We start from the raw sequence: 16,539 nt of genomic DNA, 5'->3' as shown, positions 1-16,539 counted from the left end.
AATCAAGAAAGATAAAACAAGATATGATTCGAAATTTTTTTTTTAAATTAAAAGAAAGATAAAGGAAAAACTAAAACTAGACACCAAACTTAGAATTTGAAATTAAACAAAATTCGAAAAGAAAGAAAAAGGTAACTAAGATAAAATCAAAAATTAAGAAACTAAACAAAATAAGAATCGAGAATCAAAATCAAAAGGAAAAATAATATAAACTAATAAAAGTACCTAATCTAAGCAACAAGACAACCAGTAATTGTCAATCGCAAACAATCCCCGGCAACGGCTCCAAAAACTTGGTGCGCGAAATTAGAACTCGCACAACTTTACCGGCAAGTGCACCGGGTCATCCAAGTAATACCTTAGATGAGTGAGGGTCAATCCCACGAAGATTTTTGGATTGAGCAAGCAATAGTTATCTTGCTAGGCTTAGTTAGACAAACAGTAAAGAAAGTTGTTGTTGAAAACGCATAAAATAAGATAATAAAGAAAGTAGTAAAGAATTGTTATGAAATCGATATAAGAAAAATAGTTAAGGTCTCGGAGATGTTTATCTTTCCGGATTAAAACTTCTTACTAACTATTTTAACAATGAATGATTCATTCTATGGCAAACTGTAAGTGATTAAACTCTAATTCCTTAGCAATTTAATCTCCTCTGATCCTCATCAAACGCCATGGTCAGTGGTCATTCAATTCGAATTGGAGGGTGAAGTTTAGACAACTAGTTTATACCACAAAGACCCTAATCACCCCAGATCCCGGCTGAACAAATGCTCCCATGTCCCCAACGAGTTGTGGATTAGCCATCTAGGAGGTGTGTTCTCAAGCTGTAGTTCAAGCAACCTTGGTCAGAGTATCACAAGAACTCATGTAGAAAAAGGGTCATACTTCCGTTCCATCCAGTTTCATTAGATTAAGAATGAGTCACACCTTAGAATTGAATCAAACATATATTAAAATAGAAATGCAATAATATTAATCCATAGAAATAAACAAAGCTCCTAACCTTAACCAGGAGGCTTGGTTGTAAGAACTTTACAAAGAAAATAGGTTTCTGAAAAGATGTGGAAGAAGATTTGATTATCCTAAGTGATCTCCTCCTTAAATACTAAATGCTAAACCTAAAAGATATTATTTTAATTAAAAATTACAAAGATAAAATAAGATAAGCCAAATAAGTGATAAATCCACTTTGGAGGCCCAATAGCATGTGAAACGGACAGCAAGCTTGGCGTTCAACGCCAGGATTGGGTGTTGAACGCCCAAAAGGGAGTAGCGCCTCTGCCTTCATGCCCCCTTCCAAGGGGGAGCTGACAGCTTTTTCGTTCCTTGCTCTAGACTTCTCTAAATTGCTCCAAATTTCACCTAAAAATCATAAAAACACAAGAAAAACTCCAAGTAGCATCCAAAGGTGAACTTTGCACTAAAACATAATAAAATCTAACCAAAAACATTATAAAAACAACTAGAAAAATGGTATAAGATGCTCACACATCAGGGGGCCAATACCCAAGTGCAAAAGGAAGAGCTCGACCTCCTCCCAGAAGTTCGAGAGCGAGCTCGGATCAAAGAAGAAGCACTAAAGCAAAAGATGGCCTTGAGGTATAATTAGAAGGTGATCAAAAGAAGTTTTACCATAAACGACCTCATAATGATCCAAAATGACATCGGTATTCAGAAGTCGGGCGAAGAAAAGCTAACTGCAAATTGGAAAGGACCCTACAAGATTATCGAAGTCTTAGGGAAAGGATACTACAAAGTGTCTGACCTACAAGGAAGGGAGTTTCGAGGTCGTGGCACGCGTGTAACCTAAAGAAGTACTGCAGTTAAGTAGCGTACCTTTTTCTTGGTGTACTCTTTTTTCCAACTTTAAGATTTTTTTTCCTGAAAAGGATTTTTTCTTAACGGAGTTTTAATGAGGCACCATAATAAGGGCTAAGGGTAGTCAAAATCCTTAGTGGCAAATTTATATTTCTGCACTTATTAATGATAAATCTACTCTTTATTTAAAAATTTTTCTTTAAAAATACATTAATTTAAGCTCGACAAACCGCAAAAATTATTGTCCAACCTAAAAGGGTCGGCAAAATGAAGCGATGAGGTACGAATTTGTAAGAAGTTATGTAAACAATTTGTGAAAACCGACCTCAAAATTAAGGTAGAATAAAAATGAAGTGTAAAAGTAACTTAATAAAGTCCGATCACGAAGTTAGAACTAACAAAAGGAAATCAATATAACAAACAAACCCGCCGACATCACCCTTAAACTTAGTTAAAAACAACGTTAAAAGTTGTCGAGGCATTATCTCCAACTAAGTAGCTGTATAGGCTCAGAACTAATTCAACAAAAAATAATTATTTGAAGACCTAAAATCATTATTAAGATGAAGAAAGGTTCTTTAAATTCTAAAATTGTTTGAATCCAACTTAAAGTAAAGTAAATTTGTTAAAAAAAACTACCAACTATTACAAGTTAAAATTGTTCATAAAGACCCACAAACTGGGCTATTCAAAATATCAAAGGCAGACAACTACAAAAGAGGATTAAGATCGTCCCCAATAGCAGCGTCTTTGGCTCAAGAAAAAGAAATCGGATCATACTCGGAGACCGGTACATCCGGGATAGGACCAGGCGGTGAAGGAGGAAACTCGACATTAGCAACCTCGGGGAGAACCTCAGAATTCTGAGAAACTTGACTAACCTCTGCACCCGAAGATTTCGAGTCGGGCAAGGGAACCTCCTCATCATCCTTAGGAGCCGGAACGATCTTCTCCTCAACTACAATATTATCTTGGCTAAATAAGGAAAGATCCACCTCGGGAGAAATAACTTGAATCTGAGCTTTTAGGTTGGCAAATATTTCATCCATTCCCTTAGCTACAGACTCCTCAAGTGTAGCATATCTCTCCCTGGCCATATCTAACTCCTCCTCAAGGTAAAGCTTCTCCCCGAAAATTCAGGTGTAGCTCTCCTCGGCCTTCTTTTTCAGTCCCTCTGCCATGCCTAAGGCTACCTCTGCCTTCTTCGCTTTGGCCCCAGCTTTTTCCAAGTCGGACGTCAGCCCATCCCTCTCCACTTCGAGCTCCTTTTTTTATCTCCTTCAACCTCTCCACCTCAACTTGAGCAGCTACCAGAGAGTTGTGAGTGGCACTGAGAGGAGTTTTCTCTAACTCCTTGGCCAAGGCCATACACACTCCTACCATCCGAATTCCACCTCGAGCTAGGAGTTGAAGATGGTTCTGGATAGCCATGTCGTCCATACTAATGTGGCTATAGGGAAGAATGTTTTTCTCGCTCTAAACAAGCGCGTCAAAACCCTTGTCGTAAATGCTCCCCCCTCAGCAGTCTTTTGCCTCTTGGGAAGTGGTTTCAAGGATGAAGGAGAAGGACGGGCCCCAGAATTTTCTGGAGGAGAATCAGGAGTGATTAGCCAAGTTGATGGGGGTGGGTATAACCTTCTTTGAAGCTGAAGGACCCAAGTCTGACTTCTTGGGAGTGGATTGGACAGAAATATCCCCGATTTCTTTTTGTTGTATACCACAAGCCACGACGTTCTTTCTGGTGGCCCGTAGTGTCTTCATAGCAGCAGATTTTGGAGCCATTCTTTCTGTGAAGCAAAAGTAAAGGTGCATTAATTACCAACACAAATCACAACCAAAAGTCATAAGCTAAAGGTAAGAAAGCTACCTAACTCGGACTGAAGCTGACCGGGGTCCCCTAAGAATTTTTTAGTATCCATGTGAGGAGCCCGACCCCAGTACTCTTGAAACAAGTCAACTACACTCTTCTCAAGTTCATCTAAGGCATCTACACTATATTTGGCTATCATAGGTTTCTCTTCACAGTATAACGGGAAATACGGCTCATCATTCTCATCCAAGAAGAAAGGTCAGGCCTCCTCTACAGCACGGATTTTGAAGAAATAATTTTTGAAATCATAGAATGACTTGTCAAAAATGGAGAAAACCTTCCTACCCTGAACTGCACGAAAGGAAAGCCATGCTAGCTTTTTTGAACCAAAGGGTTTGGTCAAAACAAAAAGGTAAAAGAAAACCTTGAGGGAAGGTCGGACATCAAGCTCCCAACATAAAAATTGGTATATTTTGAGAAAGACACAAGAATTAGGGTGAAATTGATAAGGAGCAACGTTGCAAGTTCAAAGTACATTACTCTCAAAGTCAGAAAAGGAAAACCTAACGTCTAGCTTAGCGAAAAAACAGTCATAAGCGTAAAAGAAGGGTCATTCCGACCTATTTAGGGGGAAAAGCATACCCTCTCCTCGGGATCAGCCACTACTATTTCATAGTTTCGCTCATCTTCCCAGTTCTCACAAAGCCTATGGTGCCTACAAAATGTCTCAGCATATTCTTTATCAATCATGGGGACATGAGTAAGGACAGAAGAATCTACCCAAGATAAAAGAGAGGAAGGGGCTTTTGTTGACATGTCGTAAATAATAGATCGAGACATAAAGCTATACCTACAAATACAACAAAGAAATCGTCACAAGAGAACTCGGACACCAATCAAAAGAAGTCGAGTAAGTGCAACAAAGCACGAAACACAATTTCAAAAGATCTTTTCAAAATAAACGGGATAGAAATGGCGTCGCTCCTGCACTAGCAACAGCAATGCCATTGGAGGACAACACGATTATATTCTACAGCAACAAACAGCAATAGTTTCTCAAAATTTCAGAGACACAACCAAAGTTCATAGAAATAGTCCAAAACAACAAAACAGTTTCAAAATCATTTTTAGCAATAAAACGAGCAGTGATGGTTAAAGGAAAAGCAACAGTCTCCATCAAGTAAAAGTCTCTTCCAAAACAGTATTAACCTAAGGTATCATCCAGAACAAACAAATGCAAGTACTCAGAGCATCCGAAAGGCAAAAACAAAAATGGTAGATACGAGTACCAATCTTGAAGAGATGCGAAATGGGAGGGCACGTCAAGCAGCAAGAAAACTCGCACGTTCCTCTTCAAAGTTCCAAAAAATCTTCAAAAGAATCAAGATGGAGAAATCTCAAAGCCAAGAAACGGTTGCAATGCAAGAACAGGGGAAGAAGAGCAAAGAGTTTTTTTATGAAGGAATCAAAGAAAAGCGTTTTTTAGAGATGGAAAAAAGAAGACAAGAAAGGCGTGAGGCTTTTATATGAAATAAGGGGAAAAAAGGCATTTTTCACCCCTCTTTAAACCCACGCATGGATTCCTAGAAAAGTGCCGTGTAACGTTCGCCGAATCATTAAAGAGGCAACGTTTTAAATTTTCTGAAACACGTCGAGTACCCGATCTCTTGAAGGCGGTGTACCCGACTATGGAAGCTGAAGCCACAATTGCTTGAGCCCGACCTCATGAAAGCTCAAACTCAAGAAGGGGTACTGTTCATATCCTGGCCCAGAAATAAAGCCAGGCCCAATAAGGATAAAAGGTCCAACTAAAAGAGTGGCCTCTCCAAATAAGTAACTGCCTCGCCCAATCTCTTCTATTATCTCTATCTCCACTAAAAGATATATTCCAACAAACTTCCAAGATAAAGGGAACGGTTATCCACCAACAAAGGTGGAACTATTTCAAAAAGTAGTTATTTATTCTACTATAAATACACTGACACCCTCAGGTATATTCGCGTTCTAATATACTAAAAACATGTCTAAAACTCTTGCTAACTTAAGCATCTGAGTCTCTTGCAGGTACCACTCCCCACCTCCTCATGAGAAACTCATATGGCGGCACCTCGACGCAAGAACCAGTCAAACGGTGCCTTACAAGGAGTTTGAACCTCACGTTCAATCCCAAATCATCGTTTCAGGTAATCCTCGAAACATTATTATTATTATTATTATTATTATTATTATTATTATTATCTAAACACCTAGATTTTTTTATTCTAATAAAATAATTCTTTGTTTCTTTGAGGTTTTTAAAACAGTTTTTTATATTATCTATTCAAACCCGAAGTAAATTTTTCTATTAAACATATTTATTTTGAAGAAGATTAAAAAAAAAAGATATTTTTTTATAAGGTCAGCCAAACATATCTATTGTGCATATTTTCTCATGTCCTAGATAAATTGGTTGTATAACTTATTTTTTATATATTACTGAAAATTTTAAATTTTCTTATATGTTAATACTTTTTTGTCATGTTTTTTTATTTCGGGCACGTTTTTTGTCATGTTTAATTATAAGAGGAATCTTAGAAATAAAATCGTCTCCCCTTTTTTAGCAGAAATAAAAATATATGTGGGGCCCAAATTGATGCTGTACGTACTGGGCTTTAGTTCAACCCTACTATGCTTGAGATAGACGCTAATATATGTATATATAAATGGCCCGATTATTTGGACTCAATCCACATTGGGTTCTCACCACTTTCTTCGTTTCTGGTCTAATGTTTTTTGTCTCCTTCAATTCTTCTTCCTTTCTTTTTTTTTTGGCCACGTATGCAAACTCCGAATTTCGAAGTTCGAACGATGCCGTAGCTTCCCATAGGGGTGCACATCACCCGGCTCGGCCCGAAGGTCTAGTCCGGTCCCAAATACTTGGGACTAATTTGGTGTGATTTCATCGGGTTTAGGGTTAGGTAAGCGTCTCACAAATAGACCCGATCATTATTTCGGGTCGGGTCCGGGCCATAGTTCGGGTCACCCGAAGTTGGTCCGGTGGCCCGATCATCATACACAATTAATATTTTGTGTTATTAGTGATAGATCATGATTATTTTTATGTAGAATTTAAGTATTGTAAACCTTAATATTTTGTATTATTAGTCATTATAAGACTATAAGTTAATGTTTTATGTTTAGAATGCATAAGACTTTAGACTAATGCATAATATTGTATTAGAGTAAAGTATTGTTTTTGTCCCCAACGTTTGGGGTAAATCCTATTTGTATCCCTAACGTTTAAATCGTCCTATTTGTATCCCTAACGTTTGTAAAAGTGATTCAATGTTATCCTGCCGTCAATTACACATCATGAACGCTTTAGTTTGAGTTTTAAAAATCACTTCTTGAACTTAGAATACAAATGTCTGGGATAGAATCGATGATCCACTCCGAAAAATAACTCATTAAAAGTTAAAACTAATTCCTACAACATTTACATAATTCACTCTTTTAGGGACATAATTGAATCTAAACACAAATAGTGGGTATAATATTAAAATCGAACACATCTAAGTGAGGCTAATTGAAAATGAATACATCCAAGTGAGAATAATTGAAAAATATAATCTGATTTGTTAGTATAATTGATAGTATGATAACATTGAATAACTTTTATAAACGTCAGGGATACAAATAGGACGATTTAAAGGTTAGGGACACAAATAGGACTTACCCCAAACGTTGGAGACAAAAACGATACTTTACTCTATTGTATTATTTGTATTGATTTAAATATTTTGTATTATTAGACAATATTAGTATTAATTGTGATTATGCTTTATTATTGATTGTGGTTATGCTTTAATTTTGAAGAATGGTTGGTTCTTGTTATATTTTTTTAAGTAAATTTTACCATGTTAAATAATAGTTGGAGTCTTAAAAATTTGGATATTTTTACATGTTATCTTACAAGAAGGTATCAACGTAATGTATATGTTAACGACCCGATTTTCACCCGATTTTTACCCGGTATAATTGTGGTCCAAAAATGTATTGGTTTCATCAGGTTTAGAGTCGGGTTCGGGTCTAATAAATAAATATATTTCGAGTCGGGTCTGGATCACATCAAACCCGGCTTCACCGGCCCATGTGCACTCCTGCCTTCCCATCGTTCTTGATACTCGTCACTTTGGAAGTCACCGCCGACAGTCATCGCCGCCGCGCATTACCATTGTCGCATTCCGAAACCCTAACAGGTTTCCTACGTACTCTGCCACCTTCCGAACGCAAACGGCGCTCCCGCATGATCGTCACAGCATGCGTTTGGCTTCGTTTTCACATTTATATTGTTGTGTTCTTGATATTCTTTTTTCGGTTTTGGTCTTAATTTTGATACTTTGTTTAGCAATGCAGGTGTCCATTGCCTACAACCATTTTGGAGAGGGAGTGCCAAGGTAATATTTAATGTCACTTTTTTATGTTAAAACCACTTCAGTGGTATTTCCATGGAGATGTATGCTATTAGTGGAAGTGTTAACGCTCAATCAACAGAGAGGTGTACAAACCAATCCCATGTACTGATTCTAACCCCTTTTTTTATTAGTAATATTTGCAAATGTGATTTCTATTTGTATGAAAGAATCTATCTTGTTTTATTTGGCTTGAATAGGTGAATGTTTTTGTCAGTTTGTCCATAAAAATCACTTCACTATATGATTTGTGAATGGCAGTATGCAGGAATGAAGGTGTTCATGAATATGAAGCATTAGGATTGGGCCTGTTGCAGCAACTTTTGGTAATGTGTTATTTCTTAGTTATTCTGGTGTCTATTGAAGGTTTTAAGGGAGTTTTTAGAGCAAAGAAAATAAGGCCATATATATTTCTGATGGTTTCAGTGGCTAAGAGAAGGGGGGTTGAATCTTAGCCCCTTTTTTGCTTCCTAACACTTGCTGGATTCAGAGGAGACTTTTATGTTTTTAGCTCGTCCCTAGCCACGAGACATTTTCATTTTGTCTCGTCACTTAGCACGAGACATTTTTGGTTTTTGCTCCTGTGCAGTAGAAAACAGAAATGGAGTAGGAGAGGAAGAAAATTACACCAAGATATATCCTGGTTCGGCTGCTAAGTGCAGTGCAGCCTACATCCAGTCTCCATCACAACAATGATGGAATTTCACTATAATCAAACAGATTACAACTTGTAAAGTGCTAACCCAACTTACAAGGGGATTCCCACAGAATCATGAAACACAACATAGATGAACAAAGGAACTCTAAGACATCTATGGCTTTTTCTTTTAATTTTGCACTCTCTGCCTTTTTCCGCTCTATGGCTAATTGTGATGGTCTTTAGGCTTGCTTTCTCTTCATCTCGGTAGCTTACTTTTGCTTCCATGGCTGCCAATATTTCCTGAGTAATGACCGAAGAGAGAAAGAGTTGTGAGAGAGAAGAAAGAGAATATGGACATTAACTAAAGTGGTTTGATAAAGCAAGGTAAATGTTTACTTCCCTTTATTGAGTAACGTGTAGCTTCAATAATGTCCATCAAATCAAAGTCACTCATGTTCTCTCTCATAGTTCCCATGCAATACATTGCAATTAAATGAATTTTGAAATCCATCTAATGTTTGAATCTTTGGATCCGTTGAAAGCAATTTTGCTTTCTTCCTTCTTTGGTTTCGGATCATGCATGAGGAACTCTTATAACATATGGGCTTGATTGCAACAATATTTGATCTTGGCCCATTAATAACATTTGCTTTCCTGATAAAACTTGGAGCATGCATAAAACAAATGGAAAGCATGTAACACACTTGGGCTTGGAGCAATCAAAATTATTTGGCCCAAGTAACATTAAATCAGCCACATTCATTTTTTGTTATTAAAACTAAGGCTGAGTGAAATTTTGGGCTAGCACAATAAATTTGTTTTCGGCCCAATATTAATCCTGCACAACAAAATTATTTTAATTAACACATTAACCAAGATTAGCTTAATAATTTTGCTGTTAATAATGTTTGATCATCATCAATTTAGTTTAGAGTTTTCCAAACTCATCAATTTCAATTTTATTGCCAAACGATAGGTTAGATGCAGGGAATGTTTTGGTATTCTGATTCAAAACTTACCGTATGTTCTAGTTCCTTTGTTCGGTTGGGTGGCTGACTGGCTCTGCGTATAGTGTTACATGAAGAGGTAGAGAACATAATGGATAAATTTTTGCATTTATGATTAAGTGAACTCACTTCATAAAAATTTCTTGTATGCTTGGAAGTAGAGAATTGTAAGTAAATGGTCAAATTAGTCTCCGAAGGATCACTCATTTTCCAAATTAGTTCCAAAAATATTTTTTATTAATCAAATTCGTCCTTCGAAGATTTTAAGTTAGTCATTTTAGTCCTTACGTCACTTCCGTTGCTAACAGCGTCAAAGTTTGTAGATGTGACAAGTTAAGTGACATCACTATACACACCTAGTAGTTCTAATTGGCTACTAACATGGTAAGTTTATGAAATTAGGTCCAATAAACTCCAAATTGAGGGATTCCAATGCCTCAAGTTCTCCCCTCAATTAGGTTTTGATTTGATCTAATTTCATAAGCTTTTCATGTTAATAGTCAATTAAGACTCCTATGTCTGTGTTGTAGTATTATTTAACGTGCCACATTAACAAATTTTGACGTGGAATAAAAGAAATAATAAAAGGACTAACGCGATTAATTTAAAATATTTGAAGGATGAATTTGATTAAAAAAAATTTTCGGGGACCAATTTGGAGAACGAGTAATCTTTCAAGGACGAATTGGACCATTTACCCAGATAATTGTTTTAATGCTACAGCAATGGACATTGTAAATTTTTTTGCCAAATAAATCTTCAATGTTAATAATGTTTGGTTTTGTTGCCCTTTTTTTCCTTCTAATTATTTCAACCTGTGTCTATCTGACTTCAAACCATTTTTCTTTTCTATTGAAATGTTTTCAGTTTTCAAATCGCAGTTTTTGTGGCACTTATAATATTGTGTGTCAGAAATGTTTGGAGACAATTTAGAATAACCTGGAGAAGTTGCTTCATACTTCTCATTTCTGAAGCAGTAAACATGATATTGGAGTAGCAATGTAGCATTGCCACTTTCTAGCCCATATACAACCTGATTATCTTAGTTATCCTAGAAGCATATTTGCATCTCTGTATTTTCTATACTAAATATAAACTTTTACATTGTATTTTGAGTTCAAAATAGCTATGGGTAGCTCACCTTGCCAATGCAGTGATGTTAACTAACTTTGATTGAACAATTATCGAAGAAGGTGATAGATATGAGGTAATCGCAGAGGATCGCTTGTCAAGGTGTACTTAATGATGCTTGGAATTACGTTTTACTGTCCGGAAGAGTGGAAGGTAAATCTTTTGAGTTAATCTATACCCTATAGTGTTTTCCCTTAAAGGAGGAAGTGAAATTGAAGATACTATTGCAATTTGCGGCTATTGACTTCTGCAGGGCCTGGAATATCTTCTGCCTAATCCTGGGCTCTAGAAATCTGAATTAGCAAAGAAGAGGCCACAGTACAAACACTTAAAAGACAACTTTCTCTTGAATCCTGTAAGTTAGTTTCTGTGGGAGCTCTGGTGTTTTCATTGTATCGCTGCATTTGTGTTCTTTCTTTAAAAATTATTCTTTAAAATGCGAGCAAGGGGTACTGTTCTGAGGGCTGAAAAGATGCATTATTTCTCATTATATTGATGTTGATAACCGTCAATGTCAGACTAAGGCTGGAATTGAGTTACATTACATTGATAAGGTGTATGTGAGTCTGTGGCAAAGTTCAATATTTTGCTGAATTAGTATTTTTCAAAATTTTTATTCTTATTTTTTTGCTTTATCTGTTTGGCTCATTTAATGTTTCTGAGGTTATATAATCAGGAATCACAAGGACAATGTACAACTCAACAGTTCTGACACTGATGATGCCATTTGAGTGTAGAACCTTACTCTAGATCAGAAATACTAGTGGGGAGAATTCATTGTGTCTTGGGGAGACCAATGCAAGGAATGATTTCTTCCAAGTAAATTGCACATTTCTCTTCTATATGTTGATTTGTGGGGAAATCAATAGATACCTTATTTAGCTGTTTCTTCTCTTTTTCGTTGTCCATCTTCTTTAGAATCCCGATAGAATTTTTATTTTAGTGGAGTTCATCAAAATTTGGTAAGCAAAATACTTGTTTTGTGATCTGCACAAACCCATGTAGCATCCATTCCATTAAACTTGTTTGATGACCCTCTGGTCCATGATGTTTTATCCTTATCATAAGATGCATTATCTGCTAGTACTTTGGTTTCACCTTTACTGTTGCTGCATTCTTAAGTTTCTAGCTTATTGGACTACTGATATTTCTCATGTGTGCTTTAATAGAAGGGGCAACCTGGGTTGGGACTTGGATTAGGGAGAGCAAGTCAAGATTTCAGGATGTCGTCTTTTGTTGCTTACTGAGGGGAATGTAGATCAGAAATGTTAACAGATGCAATATACATTTCCTTTTACATAAATTGGAATATGAAAAATATGTGATTTACTTTATATATAATAATCATGTGAATAGATAGCATTGGAGGATTTAAACTCATTTTGCTGTCAGATACTATTCTGCTATACGTTTTGGTCACAAAGGGGTTGGTACTTGGAATTGGAAGAAATGGGGTAGTCTAAGGCAATATAGTGAGGACATTGTCTAGTCCTCGGTTGTATTACTAAATTAACAAATAGTGTTGCTCATTGCATAAAGGATAAGGATAGAGAGGTGTTGACTCAAGAGGAGAAGATTAATGGAAGGTGGAAGAGTTATTTCTACGAGTTATTTAATGAGAGACAGAAGACTCTTCCGAATTTTGGTCGGTTATGCACAAGGGAAGAAGATCAAAACTTTGACTACTATCGGAAGATCCGAAACTTCGAGGTAAAAGAGGCTCTAAAGCAGATGAAAAATGACAGGGCAGTAGGACATGATAATATCCCGATTGAGGTTTGGAAGGGTCTTGGAGAAAAAGGCATCAACTGGTTAACCAAGCTTTTTAATGAGATTTTAAGATCAAAGAAGATGCCTGATGAGTGGAGAAAGAACACCTTGGTACCTATCTACAAGAATAAGGAGGATATACAAAGTTGCGAAAACTATAGAGGGATCAAGCTTATGAGTCATACCATGAAGTTATGAGAAAGGGTGATAGAACGGAGGTTGAGAAAAGAGACACAAGTAACAGAGAACCAATTTGGATTTATGCCAGACAGATCTACCACTGAAGCGATATACTTTTTAAGAAGGATGATTGAGAGGTATCGTAGTAATAAAATGGATCTACATATGGTGTTTATTGATTTGGAAAAAGCGTATGATAGAGTACCAAGAGAGGTCTTATGGAAGGTTTTAGAAAAGAGGAGAGTAAGGATCGCATATATTGGTGCAATTAAAGACATGTATGATGGGGTCACAACTAGTGTGAAGACTCAAGGTGGTGTGACAGAGAAATTTTCTATTGGTATAGGATTACACCAGAGATTATCCTTAAGTCCATACATTTTCACATTAGTCTTGGAAGTACTCACAGAGCACATCCAAGAGCCCGTGCCATGGTGCATGCTTTTTGCCGATGATATCGTCCTTATGAGAGAGTAAAGGGAAGACCTAAATAAGAAGTTGGAGTTATGGAGAGAAGCTCTAAAAGTGTATAGTTTGCGCATAAGCCGTAGCAAGACGGAATATATGAAATGTAAGTTCAGTCTGAGAAGGAAAAATCCTAATATAGAGGTGAAGATTGGAGAAAACAGCCTACGAAAAGTTAAAAGTTTTAAGTATCTTGGGTGCATCATACAGGATAATGGAGAGATTGAACAGGATGTAAATCATAGGATCCAAGCAGGTTGGTCAAAATGACGGAGTGCATCTAGTTTTATATGCGACAAAAAAGTGCCTTTAAAACTTAAAGGTAAATTCTATCGCACCGCTATAAGACTGGCTATGCTTTATGGTACGGAGTGTTGGGCGGCTAAAGGGGAGCACGAACATAAGCTGAGTGTGGCAGAGATGAAGATGTTGAGATGGATAAGTGGTCATATGCGATTGGATAAAATAAGGAACGAAGATATAAGGGAGAGAGTTGGAGTAGCACCCATTGTGAAAAAGATGGTTGAATCGCGTCTCAGGTGATTTGGACATGTGAGAAGAAGATCGATAGAACATCCAGTCAGGAGGGTGGATGAGATGGAAGATGGACAAGAGGCGAAAGGCAGAGGAAGACCTAAAAAGACCGTCCATGAGGTGGTCAAACGAGATCTATATGTAAACAGTCTCTCTGTAGACATGATACATGACAGAGCATAATGGCGTCATTTGATTCATGTAGCCGAACCCACTTAGTGGGACAAGACTTTGTTGTTGTTGTTGTTGTTGTTGTTAGTGTTGCTCATTGCTTCATTCTTTTAGTGATTTTCTATATGTTAATATTTGTTACTTGTCCATTATTTTCTGCTCTTTTTATTTTATTTTTTTCCCCTACTGGTTTATATATCTCTGCTTGTAAAGTAGCAATGCGTTTAGTTATTACTTATTACACTTCATTGAGTGCACACTACTATTGAAGTATTAGTCAGTTTTTCAGAAATGTCTAATTTGTTTTTTGCTGGTTCTAATTGCCGGGTCAATCTCCAATTAGGTGGATTACTGTGTTGACTCAAGAATTTAACTTTGCTAACAGTCGTCACATTTGGGACACTCTTCTAAGTGATCTAGAAGGTCCACACAGGTATAATTTTGTATGTTATTTATCTTGTAGTACTATATTGCCATTTAGCCATATGATCTGTTGCCACCTCTTTGATGAATATGACTGATATAAATGGAAAGAGCCATAAGATTAGATTTCAGTCCAACTTGCCAAACTAATTAAAGATAAAAATAAGAGAAAAGCCCAAAGTCATACACGCTGAATAATGGGAGTGAGTAATGCGTTGGAATATATAGGTAATGTTGCATTATTGTTGAGAACTTGGATTTCGGGAAAAGATCCTCTAAAGTGAAGAATTTGGTAGTATGAAAGTGTAGTCATTATTGAATTTGTAACTTTCATCATTTGAGTCTTACTCTTTGCTTCAAGAGTCATTAGAGTATAACTTCTTACTTTACTAACTTCCTCACTTCAGAGGAGTGACCCTTGAATTTGAATAATCAATCATCAGCTTTGCCATATAGTACTTATTTTATGCCACAAATATCATAAGCCCTTAGACAAGTGTAATATGTTCCCAGAATTGGAACCACTGATATCAAACTCAACAAACATTGATATGTTTCATAGCAGACGGGAGTGAGAATCCAAGATGGTTGGTACCGAATCATTTAATGGGCATGCACTGTTTTCATATGGGACCATCACCACATATTTGGAAAATAGGGTTGGCTTATATCCATTTATCACTCCATTTTTAATGTCTTTATCAGAAATAAAATTGAATAAATTAGCACTCATCACCATCATATATATGTACTTGCAGTCTTCATATTTAAGTTGAAAGGTTATACTATGATCGATCAAGCCCTCTTCTATCTCTAAAGATTGCTTGCTTGGAATCGGATCCATGAGCTATCTGCACCATATTTTATATATATCTTCATCCTCTCTTAAATATGAATTTCATATATGCTTTATGTCCTAGATTGATATCCTTAATTAATTTTAACTATTTGTGTGTTAGAACCGTTACATTAAGAATATTATTAGCATTATTACTTTAATAGTTTAATGTAGGATTTAATTAGTTCCAATAAAAGTATGCGTGAAGCTAGTTATTTGTGTGATTTTGATCATTTAAGAACAATTGACAATAATGTTATATATGTTAAATTTGTTGAAACTAAGCGTGAGAGATTTGATTTGGAAAAGCTTTCAAATCATTGCTGGAATGGAAGATACATACTTTCACCATCACCAAAATGATACTTCTCGTCCTTTCCTAAATTCTAAATTGTATTATAACATTTTATATATGTAACCAAACTTTGAATTCCTTGGTGTTAAATCAACTTTGATAGCGAAGTGAAGAGATAAAGTAACTTGTAAGCACAAAAACATAAGTTAAATTAAATTGTTTAGCATCAAGAAGCACCGACCCAACACATTTATGTCGCCTAAATTGCACACGTCTTGTGTTTGGAAAGCATGATAATGTCTATATGTATGTACGCTGTAATTTTCCACGGTAATATTGTTTATACACCCATTTGGCTGTATTTGATGAATTCATGTGGTTGGGACCCTCTCATGGGCCATGAACCGGAACCCTACCTGTCCAAACGAAGCAAACAATAATTTGGCAGAAGGTTGAAGAGTAGGTCAGATAGTAGAAAATGCAATAGAAAAAAATTCGACTCGGGGCATTTTCTCTTTTAGGGTATGAAGTAAAAAACGAAGATAGAAAATAAAAACAGGATTAATGGATAATGATGTTGTTACTTTTATTTTTGATACTGATATTTTATATATGATTTTTTTGTATTATATGTTTGCATGATTGTAATAAAAAAATTGACAATATATTTTTTAATATGTTAAGATGTTAGGTTGTGCTAGTAAGTTCGGATTCTTTTTATTTTTTAAAAGAGAGCGACTTGAAATGAAAAATAGACTGAGTTTAACATTTGGCAAGTCTTTTGGTGTTTATTTTTTCAAAATCAAAACTTATAAAAGCGCGTTAGTGGCTAATGGCCAAAGCCCTAATGCTATGCTTTGTGCCTCAACATTTATCTTTTTTTTTTTTCAAACAACATTACTTAAGTAGAGTAAGTTTTAGGATCTTCTCAATCTATATGGTACATAACTCTTATAGGACACTTATTTTAAAATTACACTAGGCAAAGCAGAGATAAAGAAGC

General features: G+C 36.1%; 1 protein-coding gene across 1 annotated transcript in view; it reads left to right on the top strand.

The window, feature by feature from the left end:
• LOC107630813 (probable LRR receptor-like serine/threonine-protein kinase At1g63430) overlaps positions 6,170–16,539 on the top strand; it is a 20,773-nt gene continuing 10,403 nt past the window's right edge. The window contains exon 1 of the mRNA XM_016334058.2: positions 6,170–6,181. The gene's annotated coding sequence lies outside the window, so the exon portion shown is untranslated. The remainder of the gene's footprint in view (positions 6,182–16,539) is intronic.

This window comes from Arachis ipaensis, chromosome B03 (genome assembly GCF_000816755.2).
Source record: "Arachis ipaensis cultivar K30076 chromosome B03, Araip1.1, whole genome shotgun sequence".
NCBI lineage: Eukaryota > Viridiplantae > Streptophyta > Magnoliopsida > Fabales > Fabaceae > Arachis > Arachis ipaensis.
Note: the sequence above shows the minus strand (reverse complement) of the source record. Positions and strands in the feature narration are given on the sequence as shown.